The following is an 18,371-nucleotide window of genomic DNA, read 5'->3' as shown; positions in this document are numbered from 1 at the left end:
GGCACAGGCTGGAGCCTTCAGTAGACAGGCCTGTGATGCTAGACAAAGCTAACGAGCCCCGGGCTACAGGAGGCCAAACCCTCTCCAAACCTGGCACCTCTGAACTTAGACTTTACCCTGTGACCTTTGGCCAGTTGCCTAGGAAACTCCTTATATGGTATCAGCCAGCAACCTTTGCACAGCATTTCCCCCTGTACCATATGCCTTCCCTTTATCATTGTCTACATGCTGGAATGTATGTCCCATATGCTAGTTAGGCATCAGCAAGCAACTTTGTACATCCAATCCCCTGAGGACCCTCAACTGCTTATAAACCCATTTCCCTATTGATTAAACCGAGCTGTTCACAGAGACTGTCTCCCGAAAATGATTCTTTCACGTGCTCACCAAGGTTGTCTGAACACCTTTCGGGGGAACCACAGCCAGCCTTGAGGACCCAGTTTTATTTTGGGAGGAGGCACCCTGTTACCTCTAAAGCCTCATTTCTCCACTCTGAAGAAGCAACCCCAGAAGGGCGTAACAAAAGTAAAGGAGTCAGCAAACAGACTTTACACACCAAAAGTCAGCCTGGAAGTTACAAGTGGCCCCACACCCTGAAGAGTCTGCCTGGAGATACAGCCTGCAGCCTTGAACAGGGAAAACCAGCTCACTTCTCCCCCTTCCTCACTTCTCCCTCCCTCTTTCTGCCAGCACAAAAATGAAGAATAGCCCTGCCATGAGCCACCAGCATGCCTCATGTTTCCAGAGTCCCAGGACTGCTGAAATGTGGTGTGCCCCTCTCAGACTGCTAGTTCTAAGCCTGCCCTTGCTGGGGCTATCTCTTTGCTCCTTCCTTTCAAACTCCCTTCTAAACTTTTCTTTACAACCCTAACTGTGTTAGGGAGTTGGGGCAATGACCCATCTGGAACCATTGAGCTCTGGATCTTGAAGCTTTCTAATCTCTATCTACCAGGAAATTGAGAAGCGTGAAGGTCTAACCAGCTTTGAGCCAGCTCTGGATAGTCTCAAAGATAGAAAAACAGTTGGACATAGAGGACTTCAGTCCATTACTTTTTCTTCCTGCAAAACAGGTCGTGGGCTGGAGAGATTGCTTAGTGGTGAAAGGCCCAAGAATTCAGAAGCTCAGAAATACTATCACACTCCAAGGGGAGCTTAAGCGGGCCCCTGCATACCTCAAACTCCAGTCTTTACTCTCTGTTGGAAGCAAGTGAAGAATCCCTCTTCTCATTATATCAGAGCCCGCTCCTAATATAAAACTAGGTAAAAGGGCATGAGATAGCCCTCAAGGATGGGAAATGAGTAATGAAGTGAACCACTTATTTGGTTTCTGTAAATAGCCTGCACTATAAGCCTTACACTATAAGCCTTAATAGCCCACACTGTAAGCCTTAGTAGCTCGCACCATAAGCTGTAGCAGCCTGCCTCAGACCACCAAGGTCATAGGAGGCTGATACCATACTCTGCTACCCCCATCTAAGGAATTGCGCAAAGACTGACCTCCAAGGTCATAGGAGACTGGTACCACACTCTGCTACTCCCACCCAAGGACCTGCACAAATGCTGACCACCAAGGTCATAAGAGAATGATTGGTCCACGAGGGGCTTGAACAAATTAAACTAATTGGCTTAGAAATTATGGGGTGGCACAAGCTGACTGGCTAATACCCTGCGGGCTCCTGATATTAAAAAAATGATTGGTCTAATGCACAGGCTTTGTTAGAAACCCTATAAAAACTGTCCCGTTCCTGCATTCGGGGCTCTGCAGTCCTCTACCCCTGTGAGGTGTACGACTGTGGGCCCCAGCGCGCTTGGAATAAAATCCTCTTGCAATTTGCATCAAGACCGCTTCTCGTGAGTGATTTGGGGTGTCATCATATCCGGGCAGAGCATAGGGGACCCCCTGCTGGGGTTTTTTCCTTCAGTGGTTAATGCACTTTCCTGCAAAGCCAAAAGACCCAGATTTGATTCCCCTGGACCCACATAAAGCCAGATGCACAAGGTGGCACACGTGTCTGGAGTTCATTTGCAGTGGCTGGAGGCCTTGGCACACCCATTCTATCTGCTCCCCCTCCCCACAAATAAATAAATAAAAATTAAAAATAAACAGTTCTAGCTGAAGGATGGTATAATTCCCCCAGGGAACCAGGTTTCCTGGTGATGTCCCAGTCTCACAAAGGAGGGAGTAGGACCTCAAAGGAGCTAAAATTATATCAAAAGATGACCACCTGGAGAGATGGTTTAGCAGTTAAAGCACTTGCCTATGAAGCCTAAGGACCCATTTGACCTTCCAGGTCCCACATAGCCCTATGCACAAGTACACAAGAATGCAAGGTTGCACATGTGCACAAGGTGGTACATGCATCTGGAGTTTGAGTGCAGTGACTGGAGGCCCTGCATGACAATTCTATCTCTCTCTCTCTCTCTTATACACATTAAAAAAAAAATCCAGGCCAGGCGTGGTGGTGCACGCCTTTAATCCCAGCACTTGGGAGGCAGAGGTAGGAGGATTGTCATGAGTTCAAGGCCACCCTGAGATGACAGAGTTAATTCCAGGTCAGCCTGGACCAGAGTGAGACCCTACCTTGAAAAACCAAAAAAAGGGCTGGAGAGATGGCATAGCGGTTAAGCGCTTGCCTGTGAAGCCTAAGGACCCCGGTTCGAGGCTCGGTTCCCCAGGTCCCACGTTGGCCAGATGCACAAGGGGGCGCACGCATCTGGAGTTCGTTTGCAGAGGCTGGAAGCCCTGGCGCGCCCATTCTCTCTCTCTCCCTCTATCTGTATTTCTCTCTGTGTCTGTCGCTCTCAAATTAAAAAAAAAATCCAGGGCTGGAGAGATGGCGTAGCGGTTAAGCACTTGCCTGTGAAGCCTAAGGAGCCCAGTTCAAGGCTTGATTCCCCAGGACCCACGTTAGCCAGATGCATAAGGGGGTGCATGCATCTGGAGTTCCTTTGCAGTGGCTGGAGGCCCTGGCATGCCCATTCTCTCTCTATCTGCCTCTTTCTCTGTCTGTCACTCTCAAATAAATAAATAAAAAGTAACAAAAAAAATTAAAAAAACAAATCCAGTCTGTTGGGCTTGCCTAAAGAAAATAAATGGCCGGGCGTGGTGGTGCACGCATTTAATCCCAGCACTCGGGAGGCAGAGGTAGGAGGATTGCCATGAGTTCAAGGCCACCCTGAGACTACGTAGTGAATTACAGGTCAGCCTGAGCTAGAGTGAAACCCTACCTTGAAACAACAACAAAATATGACCACCTAATACAAAGGCAGTTGACTCATGGCTCATGGTAATCTATGTAATCCCTGAATCTATTCTTAAAGGGGATAGAGAAGGGTCATGATGACCCAGGTGACAGAAGAAGGATGGGAACTCCTAAGTTGTGAAATTGACAAGTGTTTCATCACTTTCTTGTGAAACTTTCTCTGTGCGGGCACAGAGAAGGATGGCATTTACATACTGGAGGACCCAAACTAAGTATGTGACAAATAACAATGACTTTTGTCATTAGACAGTAAACCCTATTTAATATTCATAACCCTTTTAGATCAATTCTCATTCTTTCCCCCCCAAATATTGTATTTATTTGCAAGAAGAGAGAGCGTGAGAATGGGTTCAGCAGGCCTCTAGCCACTGTAAATGAACTCCAGATGTATGTGCCACTTTGTGTATCTGGCTTTACATGGGTACTGGGGAATGGAACACCTGTCATTATGTTTTTCAGGCAAGAGCCTTAACTGATAGGCCATCTCTCCAGCCCCAATTTTCATTTTTTAAAAAATATTTTATTTATTTATTTTATTTTATTTTTTTGGTTTTTCGAGGCAGGGTCTCACTCTGGCTCAGGCTGACCTGGAATTCACTATGTAGTCTCAGGGTTGCCTAGAACTCACAGCGATCCTCCTACCTCTGCCTCCCGAGTGCTGGGATTAAAGGCGTGCGCCACCACGCCCGGCTATTTTATTTATTTATGAGAGAGAAAGAGACAGATAGAAAGAGAATAGGCACACCAGGGCCTCTAGCCACTACATACGAATTCCAGGCACATGTGTCCCCTTTTGCATCTGGCTTACATGGGTCCTGGGGAATTGAACCCTGGTCCTTAGGCTTTGTAGGCCAATGCTGTAACTGCTAAGCCATTTCCCCAGTCCCCCCAATTCTCATTCTTAACCTCTAATTTATTCCTCTATTACTTTGGAACATACAAGTCATTTATATTGTATCTGTGGTGGTTGATTCATGTGTCCCCCATAAATTTATGTGTTTATAGGTCTCCAGCTGGTGGTAATTTGGGAATTAGAGCCTCCTGGAGGTATTGTTAAGGGCAGGCTTATGGGTGTTATAGCCAGTTACCCCTTGCCAGTGTTTGGCACACTCTCCTTTTGCTGTTGTCCACCTGATGTTGGCCAGGAGGTGATGTCCACTCTCTGTTCATGCCATCATTTTTCCCTGCTGTTGAGCTTCCCCTCCAGTCTATAAGCCAAAATAAATCCTCTCCTCCCACAAGATGCTCTTGGTTGCGTGTTTTCTGCCAGCAACTTGAAGTTGACCACAACATATAGTGACCCATGCATCTGGAGTTTATTTGCAATAGCAAGAGGCCCTGGGATGCCCATTCTGTCCCTTCTTCCTTGCAAATAAATTATTTTAAAAATCTTTTAATTTACGGGCTGGAGAGATGGCTTAGCGGTTAAGTGCTTGCCTGTGAAGCCTAAGGACCCCAGTTCGAGGCTCGGTTCCCCAGGACCCACGTTAGCCAGATGCACAAGGGGGCGCACGTGTTGGAGTTCGTTTGCAGTGGCTGGAAGCCCTGGCGCGCCATTTCTCAATCATTCTCTCTGTCTCTTTCTCTCTCTCTGTCACTCTCAAATAAATTAATAAAAAATGAACAAAAAAAATTTTTTTTTAAAAATCTTTTAATTTAAAAAAATTTAAAAAATTAATTTATTTGAGAGAAAAAGAAAGGCAGATAGAAAGAATGGGCACACCAGGGCCTCCAGCTGCTGCAAATGAACTTCAGATGCATGAGTCACTTTGTGCATCTGGCTTTATACGGGTTCTGGGGAATTAAACCTGAGTCCTTTGGCTTTGCAGGCAGGCACCTTAACCACTAAGCCATTTTTCCAGCCCAATTAAAATATTTATTTTTTTAATTTTTAAACTAATTTTTTTATTTTAGAGAGAGAATTGGTGTACCAGGCCCTCAGCCACTGAAATCAAACTCCAGATGCATGCACCACCTAGTGGGCAAGTGTGACCTTGCACTTGCCTCACCTTTGTGTATCTAGCTTATTTGGGATCTGGAGAGTTGAACATGAGTCCTTAGGTTTCACAGGCAAATGTCTTAACCACTATTCCATGTCTCCAGCCCCCACCCCTTTTTTTAGGTAGGGTTTAACTCTAGCCCAAGCTGACCTGGAACTCACTATATAGTCTCAGGGTGGTCTTGAACTCATGGCAGTCCTCCTGCCTCTGCCTCCTGAGTGCTGCGACTAAAGGCATGAGTCACCATGCCCAGCCAAAATTCACTTAAAGATTTTTTATGAAATTAAAGTAAAGAAAACTCAAACACCATGTGCCTTTAACTGGAGTTCCAGGTCAGACTGAACTAGAGTGAGACCTTACCTCAAATACAAACAGAATCAGTGGAGTATTCAGCACAGAGACATCTCTGTCACACCCTCCGAGGCTCAGGGACCATTGTGTCAGAGGTGGCAGAAAGAAAGAAAGAATGTGAAAGCCAAAGGAAGGAAGGGGAGGAGTGCTTAGCAGTACTGTCTTCCAAACACAAAGTGGCTGATCTCACAGTGGCTGATGCTACCTGCCCAAGATCTGCAAAATAGAGGGGAAAATGATGACGTCAGAACAGAACATGGATGGGATGAGATTCAGTGCAGGGGGGATAGATGAGGTGAGACAAAGGAGAGTGATAGGAGGGGATTATGATCATGGCATATTGTGCTTGTGTAGGGAGGTTGCCAATACACTAAAAAAAAAAAAAAAAAGTTTGATCTGGAGTCATGGCTCAGCAGTTAAAGGCACTTGCTTGAAAAGCCTTACAACTTGAGTCAATTCCCCAGTACCCACATAAGGTCAGATACAAAGTGACACATCTGTCTGGAGTTGGTTTGCAGTGGCTAGAGGCCCTGGCACACCCATACTCATTCTCTCTGTCTGCCTCTTCCTTTATGTCTCTCAAATAAAGAAAAATATTTTTAAAATAAAAGTCTTTTGTTTTCTTAAAGCATTCATTATGTTTTTGTTGTTGTTTTGTTTGATTTTTCGAGGTAGGGTCTCACTCTAGCTCAGGCTGACCTGGAATTCACTATGTAGTCTCAGGGTGGCCTTGAACTCAAGGCGATCCTCCTACCTCTGCCTTCCAAGTGCTGGGATTAAAGGCGTGCACCACCATGCCCAGCCGTTGTTGTTTTTAATGTAAGGTCTCACTTTAGTCCAGGCTGACCTGAAACTCAGAGATCCTCCTACCTCTGCTTCCTGAGCGCTGTATTAAAGGTATGCATCACCACACCTAGCTCCTTATGCTTTTATAGGAGTAGAAAATTTTTTGAGCTGAGGAGATGGCTCAGAGGTTAAAAGCACTTGCTTGCAAAGCCTACCAGCTGAGGTTCAATTCTTCAGTCACTCATGTAAAGCAAGACCCAAAAGGCAACAGGTGTTCTGTTTGTGGGGCAAAAGGTTCATACACACACACACACACACACACACACACACACACACACACAAATAGAAAGAAATTTTTTTAAATTTTTATTTATTTATTTATTTGAGAGCGACAGACATAGAGAGAAAGACAGATAGAGGGAGAGAGAGAGAATGGGCGCACCAGGGCTTCCAGCCTCTGCAAACGAACTCCAGAAGCGTGCGCCCCCTTGTGCATCTGGCTAACGTGGGACCTGGGGAACCGAGCCTTGAACCAGGGTCCTTAGGCTTCACAGGCAAGCACTTAACCGCTAAGCCATCTCTCCAGCCCAAGAAAATTTTTTATATGCAGTAAAAACACTGCATTCATGGCACACAGTAGTCTCCATTATGTGCCATGGTATTTCAGGCAGCATTTGTTGGAAATATGTGGCATGTTGGTATGTGCTCACACTGTGTTTTCAGAACCAAGGCTGCAGTGAAGTTGTGTAAAGTAACACTGGCGTGAGCTGCCAGGAACACCTAATTCATTACCCATTTTGACTTTTGGTTGTTTTGCATTCAGAAACCTTTTAGTGTTACCAAGTTCTGTGTGACCCTGTATTTAGTTATGTGATTCCATGTTGGCTCTTGACTTTAAAGATTTTTTTAAAATTTTCTTTATTTTTATTCATTTATTAGAAAAAGAGAGAGAGAAATAGAATGGGTGCACCAGGGCCTCCAGCCACTGCAAACTCCAGACACATGCACCACCTTATGTGTGTGGCTTATGTGCCTGGGGAATTGAACCTGGGTCTTTTGGCTTTGCAGGATAATGCCTTAACCACTGAGCCATCTCTCCAGCCCTCATGACCTTAAAGTTTAAGAGGTCAAGAGTTGAGGCAGAAGGGCTTCAAGTTCAAGGTCAATCTAATTTATGAGGCAAGCCCTAATCAAAAATAAATATGTAAGGGAATATGAGGGAGGGAAGTAAGAAAGAACAAATCAGAATAAATGATGCATGTGCATGAAAATGTGATGAAATCCATTACTTTGTATGTTAATCTAAAAATTAATAAAAATAAATAAATGTGAAAAATAATAAAAAGTAAAGTAATACCAGGTTACTCTTTAGTATCTGAAGTGGAAAATAAAAAATGAATCAGAGGCCGGAGAGATGGCTTAGTGGTTAAGGCATTTGCCTGCAAAGCCTAAGGACCCAGGTTTGATCCCCTAGAACCCACATAAGCCAGCTGCACAAGGTGACACATGTGTCTGGAGTTTGTTTGCAGTGGCTGGAGGCCCTGGCATGCCCATTTTTTCTCTCTCTCTCTCTCACCGTCCCTCTCTCAAATAAATAAAATTTTAAAGAAAGGAATCAGGCAGTTAGTGGGAGGAACTGATGGAAAAATGATACAAGGAAGGAAGAGATGGGGCCAGAAACAAGTAGTTATTGAGTACCACTAAAATATAAGCAAGCAGGAACTATAAACATCCCTAATTGGTGAGATTAAGGGGGGAAAAAAAGAGGTAGAGGTCAAGAAAACCAAGAAAAACTGGGGAACTTGCCCAAAAAGCAAAGTTGGAGTGGTTGAGGCATATAAATGGCAGGGTAGTACACCCCTCAGTCCCAGCACTAGGGAGGCTGAGGAAGGAGGATCACTTTGAGTTCAAGGCCAGCCTGGGCTAGAGTGAGATCCTACCCCCCCAAAAAAACCAAAAAAGAATAAAGGAGTCAAATATCTTAGGGACTATTAGAGGCTCAACCACAAGGGTATTGAGACCCTCCCTGTTTTATGTAGTTATTAGAAGCTATTTGGCTTTGCTTCCCTGACACATGTCTCAATATTTATTCCAAAGAATGTTTTTCTTATCAATACTGCTTTAGTGGCTGAGACATGCTTAAAGGCTATATGTATAAATGTGTGGCTGAGACCATTTATAGCTGTAAGTATGGCTCTAAAAGGCATACGGGAAACCTCAAGTGTCAGGGAACTGAACTATATTGAAGGAAATCAGTCATCGATCCTGTGCAGACAGGCTTGCCAGGTAAAAGACAGGCTAAGATGTTATCTAGGTCCTGGATATTAATATGGAATCACGACGGTCAGGGAGTGGCTAAATCCATAGACTCTGTTCCCTCTCATGGCTGATATAATGAGAGGGTTCAAGATACAGGTTACAACAGAGGACTAACCATGCCAGACATGGTGGTGCACACCTTTAATCCTAGCACTCCAGAGGCAGAGGTAAGGGGATCATCAAGAGTTCTAGGCCACCCTGAGATGACATAGTGAATTCCAGGTCAGCCTGGGCAAGAGTGAAACCCTACCTCAAGAAACCAAAAAAAATTTTTTAAAGTGACTAACCCGAGTAAGTCTGCCTCTCTCCTTGAAGCTCCTCACAAGAGAGAAAGTGTCTCTAGGGGAAACTCTAGAGAAGGAAACAAAAATGCTCTGGGAGGTGTTCCAGTATATTGTCTTGTAGAAGGGGAGTCACATCTTCAACATAGCCTTCCCTGTACTGTACCTGGACCCATGTGTCTTAAGTACAATCTAGAAAGTGCCTTATGTGAAAGGCTGCCTTGCTCCAAGACACAGAAAATGCTATGCCATCTCAGCATTTACTGACTGCCATGGGGTCACATGTGCTGACCTCTGGCTGGAGGAATGATCCTAAGATTCCCAGAGACATGCTTTTCTTTTTTTCTTGTTTTTTTTCTTGTTTTCTTTTCTTTTCTTTCTTTTTTTTTTCCGAAATAAGGTTTCACTCTAGCCAGGGCTCATCTGGAATTAACTATATAGTCTCAGGCTGGCCTTTAACTCTTGGCCATCCTCCTACTTCTGATGGGATTAAAGGTGTGTGCCACCACACCTGGCTGAGAAGTGATTTTCTTACTAAATAAACATGTCATACAATGGTAATGAGACTTTAAGTCAGGATTAATTTATTAAAATTTACTCTCTTGTTTTCTCTCACTGGGTCTATCACTGTAATGTAAATTAGAGTAACAAGTCATCATATGCTACTTGAATTCATGGAAAGCTGGGTTCTGAGAAGGGTGGTACTCTTAGACCCCAAGCAGATCTGACCTTTACATCCCCAAGATCCTTCTCTTGAGACATGCTTGGCCACCTGGCTCAATGACAAAGCAAAGGAGAACAAACTGCATATAGTTTTGGATCTTGCCTTTTGTTACTTGAAAAGCAGCTCTCTGACATGTCAATAGAGTTCTAATATTTTCTTTTTTATATAATTTTTTAAAATTTTATTAGCATTTTCCATGATTACAAAAAAATATCCCATGGTAATTCCCCCCCCCACTTTCCCCTTTGAAATTCCATTCTCCATCATATTACCTCCCCATCACAATCATTGTACTTACATATATACAATATCAACCTATTAAGTACCCTCCTTCTTTTTTATATTTATATTTATCTATTTGAGAGAAAGAAAGAGACAGGTAGAGAGACAGAGAGCTTGAAAGGACTAAGCTAACCATAGAAACTCCATTTTATAAGTTGACCATAAGAACTCCATTTTGGGGCTGGAGAGATGGTATAGTTGTTAAACGCTTGCCTGTGAAGCCTAAGGACCCCGGTTCAAGGCTCAATTCCCAGGACCCACTTTATCCAGATGCACAAGGGGACCTACGTGTCTGGAGTTCGTTTGCAGTGGCTGGAGGTCCTGGTGCGCCCATTCTCTCTCTCTGTGTGTCTGCCTCTTTCTCTGTCGCTCTGAAATAAAAAACAAACAAAAGTTTAAGAACTCCATATTGTTAAAAATCTTCCATATTGTTCATATACTTTTGTTAAAGGTATTTCCCTGTAGCTGAGCCAACCAATAAAAAGTCAGGTCCCCTATCTGAATACCCTCTATATTTGCTAACATCCTAAAACCAAAAACAACTAGTTTCTTAACTATAGTTACATGGTTACAATGTATTTCTCCACTTGGAACCCACCAATCCTGTTAAAAGTCACTCCACTCTTCCCCTGGCTGTACATTGTTAGCCTAGTACTTGGTTGTGTTTCTCCCAGTTGTGATTTTTCTTTAAGAAGTCTGTAATCCACTCCTTTGTTCAGGGTTGCAGTTCTGGCTCCTGAGTCTGGCATCGTCCCTGATCGATCAGCTGTGTCATGCCTTGACTATAATGAACTTTTTTCTGGTTTTTGTTGAGCTTGAGTAGTCTTGGCCTCATTATTTGTGTGATCCCCTGACCCAACAAGAATGGGCACGCCAGGGCCTCCAGCCACTGCAAAGGAACTCCAGATGTATGCGCCACTCTGTGCTTCTGGCTTATGTGGGTCCTGGGGAATTGAACCTGGCTCCTTTGGCTTTGCAGGCAAGCACCTTAACTGCTAAGCCATCTCTCCAGTTCAAGTTCTGATATTTCTTGCTAGAATACCTTTGTTTTAAAATGAGTACAAGCCTCTAAGGCAATAAACAGGTTTGCCCAAGGCTTATAGAAAGCTATAACTTTAAATTTTAACAACATTTAATCTTAATTTGTTACATGATGTCATGAATGTAAGTCAATTCTTCTAATAAGTCAATTCATTTATATTATTGTATCTTATTATTATAGGGTTAAAATTCAATTTAGTTGGTTTGCACATGATAGTAGTTATGAAAACTGGCTTTAAAATACCCAATTTAGATAGCTATATTTAATCCCAGCACTCCAGAGACTGAGGTGAGAGGATCTCTGAGATCAATGCCATCCTGAAACTACATAGTGAATTCCAGGTTAGCCTGGGCTAGAGAGAGAGAGAGAGAGAGAGACCCTACCTCAAAAAATAAAATAAAATAAAATAAAATTTTAAAAGATAGTTCTGTTTCTACGTCAGGCTTTTAACTACTGGGGAAGCTGAATCTTAGCAAGGTCAAGATTTATTTATTAGTTGATGACTCTTTTTTTTTTTTTTTTTTTGAGGTAGGTTCTCACTCTAGCCTAGGCTGATGTGGAATTCACTCTGTATTCTCAGGGTGGCTTCAAACTCACGGCGATCATCTTACCTCTGCCTCCTGAGTGCTGGGATTAAAGGTGTGTGCCACCACACCCAGCTTGACACACACACTCTCTCTCTCTAAAGTTTATAGGGACTTTATTATATTGGGAGGAGGAAAGAGACAAGTATAAAGAGCTCCTGCCATGAAAAGGTAGAAGCAGGGTAAAGCCCATAGACTTTTCTTTTATAAATCACAAAAACAAAACAACAAAATCAGAAACCAAGTACTTAGCAGCAAGACAATAGACAAGATGCTCTGTAGGTATCTCAGGACCTAGCCTGTTGCTGCTCAAGCTAGCAGCGGATCTTGGTGTTATCCATGTACTGCTGATTTTGCAGGTATGCGTAAACCAAGGTCATGGAGGGTTCTACACAATTCCAAAGGAAAGTCTGGGTTGCCTGGCGATGTGCAACACGGTCAGAGTCCCTGGAAGGACCCCTGAGCGGGACATACATGATGCTGTGATAGAGAGGCCAAAAATGTATCCAAAGAAGTTAGAGATGTCTGGAATGTGCCAAGTCAGCCCAGGAATGCTGTAGGCAACAAGTAAAGCCTGCCTGAGAAAGAAGTCATATGGACTTCAAACAGCAGACTGTAGGGGGAGGGCTACCCAAGGCCTGGGTCTCACATTCAAATGCCACAATTTATCCTAGACCTTGAACATGGAGCTACAGGATTTAATGTTTGCCCTCTACTCCCCCTTTTTGGAATGGGAATGTTTACTCAGTGCCAGTGTATGTTGGGAGTATGAAAATGGTATTTTTGTTGGTTTCCTTGTTTTACAGAGGCTCACAGTTAAGGGATTGCCTTAAGTACCAGTAGACATTGGACTTGGACTTTTGAGCATTGCTGAATTGTTGGGTCTTTGGGGAATTAGTGCATTTTTTGGTACTATATTGGATAGTGGCAGTATACAGGATAATTGTGTTAGACAGAAGTATGATTTGTTGTTGCTTTTATTTGAAGATTAAATAGATTAAGGAGATATGTTTGGGTGTCAAGCAGAAGCCTTCAAAATAGGGTCTAGATTTATTAGTTTTCTCTGGCTATTATAACAAATTACCACAAATTTTGTGGTTTAAAACACTACCATTTTATCCAGGTATAGTGCCCCACACCTTTAATTGAAGCACTTGGGAGGCAAAGGTAGTCAGATCACTGTGAGTTCGAGGCCAGCCTGGGACTACAGAATGAGTACCAGGTCAGCCTGGGCTAGGGTGAGACCCTAACTTGAAAACATACACACACACACACACACACACACACACACACACACACACACACTAGCATTTGGGGAGCTGGTGAGATGGTTTGGTGGGTAAAATGCTTGTACAAGTATGAGGACCTAAGTTTGGGTCCCTAGAACCTGTGGAAAATGATGGGTGTGGTAGTGTGTGCCTTTAATCCCAGTGCTAGGGAGGCAGAGACAAGTGGGAGCCAGTGGAAGTAAAGTGGTCAGCATACCTTTCCTAGGGCCGTGACATTTCCATCAATACTACACAAAGGGGGTTGGACTGATGCGCTTGTTGCTTTATTAGTGCCTCCTCTTCCTGTGAACAAATCTGTCTGAAAGTCAAACTATTACCAGAAGGTTGCCCAATAGTCAGCTGTGTACCTGTAGTCTCAGCTACTCAGGAGGCTGTTTCAGGAGAATAAAAAATTTGAGTTGGGTGTGGTGGTGCACTCTTTTAATCCCAGCACTCAGGAGGCAGGTGCAGGAGGATTGCCATGAGTTCAAGGCCACCCTGAAACTACATAGTGAATTCTAGGTCAGGCTGGGCTAGAGCAAGACTATACCTCAAAAAAAAAAAAAAAAAAAAAAAAGGCAGGGGGGCTGGAGAGATGGCTTTGTGGTTAAGGCATTTGCCTGCAAAGCCAGAGGATCCTGGTTCAACTTTCCAGGACCCACGTAAGACAGATGCACCAAGGGAGTGCATGCATCTGGAGTTTGTTTACAGTGGCTAGAGGCCCTGGTGTGCCCATTCTCTCTCTCTCTCTCTCTCTCTCTCTCTCAAATAAATAAATAAAATATTTAAAAACAAAACAAAACAAGCAAAAAAAAAAAAATGTGAGGCCACTGTGGGTAACTTAGCAAAACCCCTGTCAGGAAACAGAGACAGGGCGTAAAGCTTAGACATATCGTGATTGCTTCACATGTGGGAGACCCTGGGGGGAAAAAAAAAAAAAGAAGAATAGGAGGTATAAGAAAGGAAGAGGAAGAAATTGAAGAAGAGTTGCTTAGTAAACATGGTCTCAGGGTAGGCCAGGCAGTCTAGATGTTTCCTGTGGCTGAGCTACCCTACTTCAGTGGCCTAATACCTCCATGTCTGTTACTGCAATGTCTCCATGGTACGAATTGGCTCCTCATGCCCTTAGTCAAGAAACTATCTTACCAGTATGTTTTTGGAGATAAAATATCTTTTCTGCTATCACAGTTTTTTTTTTTTTTCTCTCAAAATGCCTCTATACAATGGGACAAAGACTTTGAGAGACACTCAAGATCCAAACCATAGCAAGTATCATTTCTGTTGATGTCTGGCCTCATTCCTTTTATTTGAGTCTTCTTATTGATTCTGTTTGAGGGAATACTTTGAGGTGACACCCCAACTTATCGTCTGATTGCTACATTATTTTATTCTACAAATGAACATTATGGAGTAGTGTTAATCATATTTTAAAGTTGAAAAAACTGACCCAAGAGGCTTAGTAATGTCCAAAATCACATGCAGGGAAATTATAAGAATCCCAAGTCAGTCTTATTTCAAAGGTCAGGCTTTCCAAATGTCAGAAACCAAGCATCTACATAGACCTTTGCTCTGAGAACTCAGTATTGTCTGTTAATGTTTTATTCCTTATTTTACATTAGTTCAAAACTGATTGTACATCAAATCATGTTGATAAAGCTCATAAAAACTACACATGCAACCAGGCATAGTAGCTCATGCCTATAATGCCAGCACTTGGGAGGCTGATGTGGGAGGATCACTGCTGTGTTCAAGGCCAGCCCAGGTTCAATTCCCCAGCACCCCGTAAAGCCAAATACATAAAGTGGCACAAAGAGGCCCTGGCTCACCCATAGTTTCTCTCTCTCATACAAACACAAATAAATTAAAAAAAAATTTTTTTTTAAAGACACTTTCTGCCCGGCATGGTGGCGCATGCCGTTAGTCCCAGCACTCGGGAGGCAGAGGTAGGAGGATCGCTGTGAGTTAGAGGCCACCCTGAGACTCCATAGTGAATTCCAGGTCATCCTGGGCTACAGTAAAACCCTACTTTGAAAAAGCAAACCAACAAAGACACTTTACTGGTCTTGGTGGTACATGCCTTTAATCCTTGCACTTGGGAGGCTGAGATAGGAAGATATACAGTGAGTTTCAGGTAAGCTTGGGCTAGTGTGAGACCCTACCTGGGTGGCAGGGAGACACTTTGTTGCTTTCACATATGTAAATAAATTGAAATTCATGTTGTTTCAGTCTTTAGGAATACATAGTTAAAAACATATACATCTTTTTATTATTATTAGCACAATTTGTTTTTTATTACTTATTATTTTTTTGATGTAGGTCTCATTCTAGCCCAGGCTGATATAGAACTATATAGCTCTAGGTGGCTTGGAACCCTACCTCAGCCTCCTGAGACCTGGTATTAAAGGTGTGTGCCATCACGCTCAGCTAAGTTAGCCCAATTTTAATTGGCCAACTGCATACTAGTCAGGACTTTTGCCATTTCTTCTCTACACACGTGGAGTGTGACGTAAGATACTCTGTTTTACCTTGAGTGATGTAACCATTTTTAGGTTGACCTTGACAATACACAACTCAATGGCATTGAGGAAAACTAAATCTCACACTTCCTTTGTTTTGTGATTCTTCTAGAACTTTCTAACATCTCCTGGCTGCTATAGATGATGGTATTGAAAGTTGATGGCTGATGAGTCCTCACTTTCTTGTGACTGGGAATGTCCACACAAAACACACAGCTCTCACATCAAAGGGAACAAGATATACGTTATCCTGGAGCCAAATATGAGTTATATAGGCCCAGGAACACAGATTCATGGTACCTGAAATTCCATGTTCCAATATGATAACCATTTCATGAAGTTTTTATAGTTGCTGAACCACAAAAGGTCATAAATGAAAGTTTTCAAATACACAAATGGAAATATCAGGTAGGCAGGTTACAGCTAAGTGGGAAAATCTCTGCTATAGGCTTCAGATGGTGTCTGGTGACATTCTTAGCCTTTGGAAGCTAGTGGTCTGTTAGTACATTCCAAAAATGTTCCATCTGATCACCTGACAGTCACAAGGACATTATGTCAGACACAGAGGTGGGCAATAAATGGTCAGTAAGGAGGCCAAAGATAGCTCAAGACAATGTGGCTGTGAGTCTGCAACAATCCATCTCTCCACCGTCTGTTGCAGTTCTGTAAGTCACTCGGCCTTGCAGGGTGGTTGAAGTAGGTACTTGCTTGCTGTACTTTATCACCCTTCTCTCAATACGTGACCCTTTAGAGGCACTCACTATGCTATTTTCTGTTGTCGCACATCTAAACCCTCTGGTGCTTGAGCTGCGCTTTGTAGTCTGGCTTTTTCTTTGTCCCTTTATCTTCTGGAAGCTGATTCTGATGAAGGGTCAACACCTGCTGCAACAAGGGGGCAGGGAGGATTCATTTTGCGTGAAGTACACTAGTCAGCTGAGGAAATGTCAGCATCTTCTTCAAATGAATCAGTGCCGCTTTCGCTTCCCAAGACACATAACCTGATAGACCTCCTCATCTTCTGAGAGCTCGCGTTCTGCCTCACTGAGACGTAATTCTACATCAAATTAACCAGAAACTGAATCCTGATCCAACCAACCTCCTAAAGGTTCCATTATACCATCAGGATGGGGATTTGAGGGATTCTCTGTCAATTCCCTGTTGTCATTTGTCTTACAGCAGCTCATCTCCATTACTGCTCACGTAAAGCCAGGCTTTCATCAAACAAAAGGGAAATGTTATCAGATGTGAAGCTTTCTTGATCAATCCTACCTTCAAGGTGATACCTGTTCTCATTCAGACAGGTGCTAAGAGTCTGCCGGTTCTTCCCAATTGATTACTATCAAGTTTCTGTAGATCACTGCATGTACCTTCCTGTGCTGTCGTCATTTGTACAATATGCAACAGGTTGTTGCTTCATATTGATAGGTAGCTAGACAGATGTTAGCAGGCTTGGAGGTTATTGAAGTTCTCCCATATCCTGTCTTCCCCATAACATTGGTCCTCCATAGGATTTATCTTTTAATTAATTTATTTTTATTTTTATTTATTTATTTGATAGAGAAAGCAAGAGACAGAGAGAGAGAAAGAATGGGCATGCCATGGCCTCCAGCCACTGCAAACAAACTGCTAAGCCATTCATCCAGCTCCTAATTAATTTATTTTTGTGTGTATGGGCATTCCAAGGTCTCTTGTCTGCACTGCAAATGTATGCCCGTTCAGCTTTCATGTGGATGGTGGGGAATTGAACCCACACCAGCAGTGTTTGCAAGCAAGCACTTTTAACCATCTCCCCAGCCACTGCTCCATAAGATTTAAATACCACATGAAAGGAAGGAGGGTGGAAATATCAGGCCCTTTACTTTTTTTTTTAGGCACATTAAAGGAAGAGTCACTTTCTCTAGACCAGAGGAACAGCCTTCTGGTTGAGTACAGCCTGTCAAATACCCCTCACCTAAAGATATGCTAACAGGAGGATTATCATATATTCCCAGACTCAAGTACCTTATTCAGAGACCTCTTTATTTTGGGGATCTCTCCCACTCTCATGAGAGTTTTTATATTCCTTAATAAAATCTACATTTGGGACTGGAGAGATTGCTCAGTGGTTAAGGCATTTGCCTGCAAAGCCTAATGACCTGGTACCCACATAAAGCACATGTATCTGGAGTTCATTTCCAGTGGCTGGAGGCCCTGGTGCACCCATTTTATTCCTCTCTCTCTGCTTTCAAATAAATAAATAAATAAATAAAAGACTTAAAATATACCTTTGCCTTGCTCGCCCCCTTGTCCAAATTCCTTGTTTTCTCTTTGGCATGTGGAAATTGTGGTTCTGGTGACCCTTGAGTTGTCTGGCACCTTAGCCACCAGAGTCAAACCCATCTGGGCCGAGAAAGGTCTTGTCATTCTCAAAAGCACATCATTATCATATAATCATAACAACATACCGGCCAAGATAAATTGTAACCTCTTTCATAGTGTTTCTTTTGCATACTGATAAACTTTTAAAACTTCAAAAGCAATGGTTCTGCCCTAACTCAAATCTCTTGTTCTAAAGCTAGAACCTGTGAGGTACTTACAAACACCCACAGACACACTGTTACTGCAGGTTGGCCCGGATCAGAATAGAAAATGTGTTCTGCTGCTGTGACTGCAGGTGTCTCTCTCCATGTTGCCAGGGAGTACAGCTGAGAAAAGACATGGTTTAAGTAGCCTCAGCTGGTGATAAGTCAGGGTGTAACTCCCTCACCTCAGACTCGGACCATGTCTGAACTTGACCAGCCTAACAAGAGAAGCTGAGTCAACCTGGGATGCTTTTTGGTTGGAGTTCAGGTAAAGCTGAGGGGTCAAGACACCCCAGTTCTCTTCACTAGGTACAGGGAAACCAGTCACTCCAGACTCCTCTAACCATTCTAGTTGGGGACTCCGGCCATTGAAACTGTCAGATGCACAAAATCC

This window comes from Jaculus jaculus, chromosome 8 (genome assembly GCF_020740685.1).
Source record: "Jaculus jaculus isolate mJacJac1 chromosome 8, mJacJac1.mat.Y.cur, whole genome shotgun sequence".
In the NCBI taxonomy this organism is placed as follows: Eukaryota; Metazoa; Chordata; class Mammalia; order Rodentia; family Dipodidae; genus Jaculus; species Jaculus jaculus.
Note: the sequence above shows the minus strand (reverse complement) of the source record.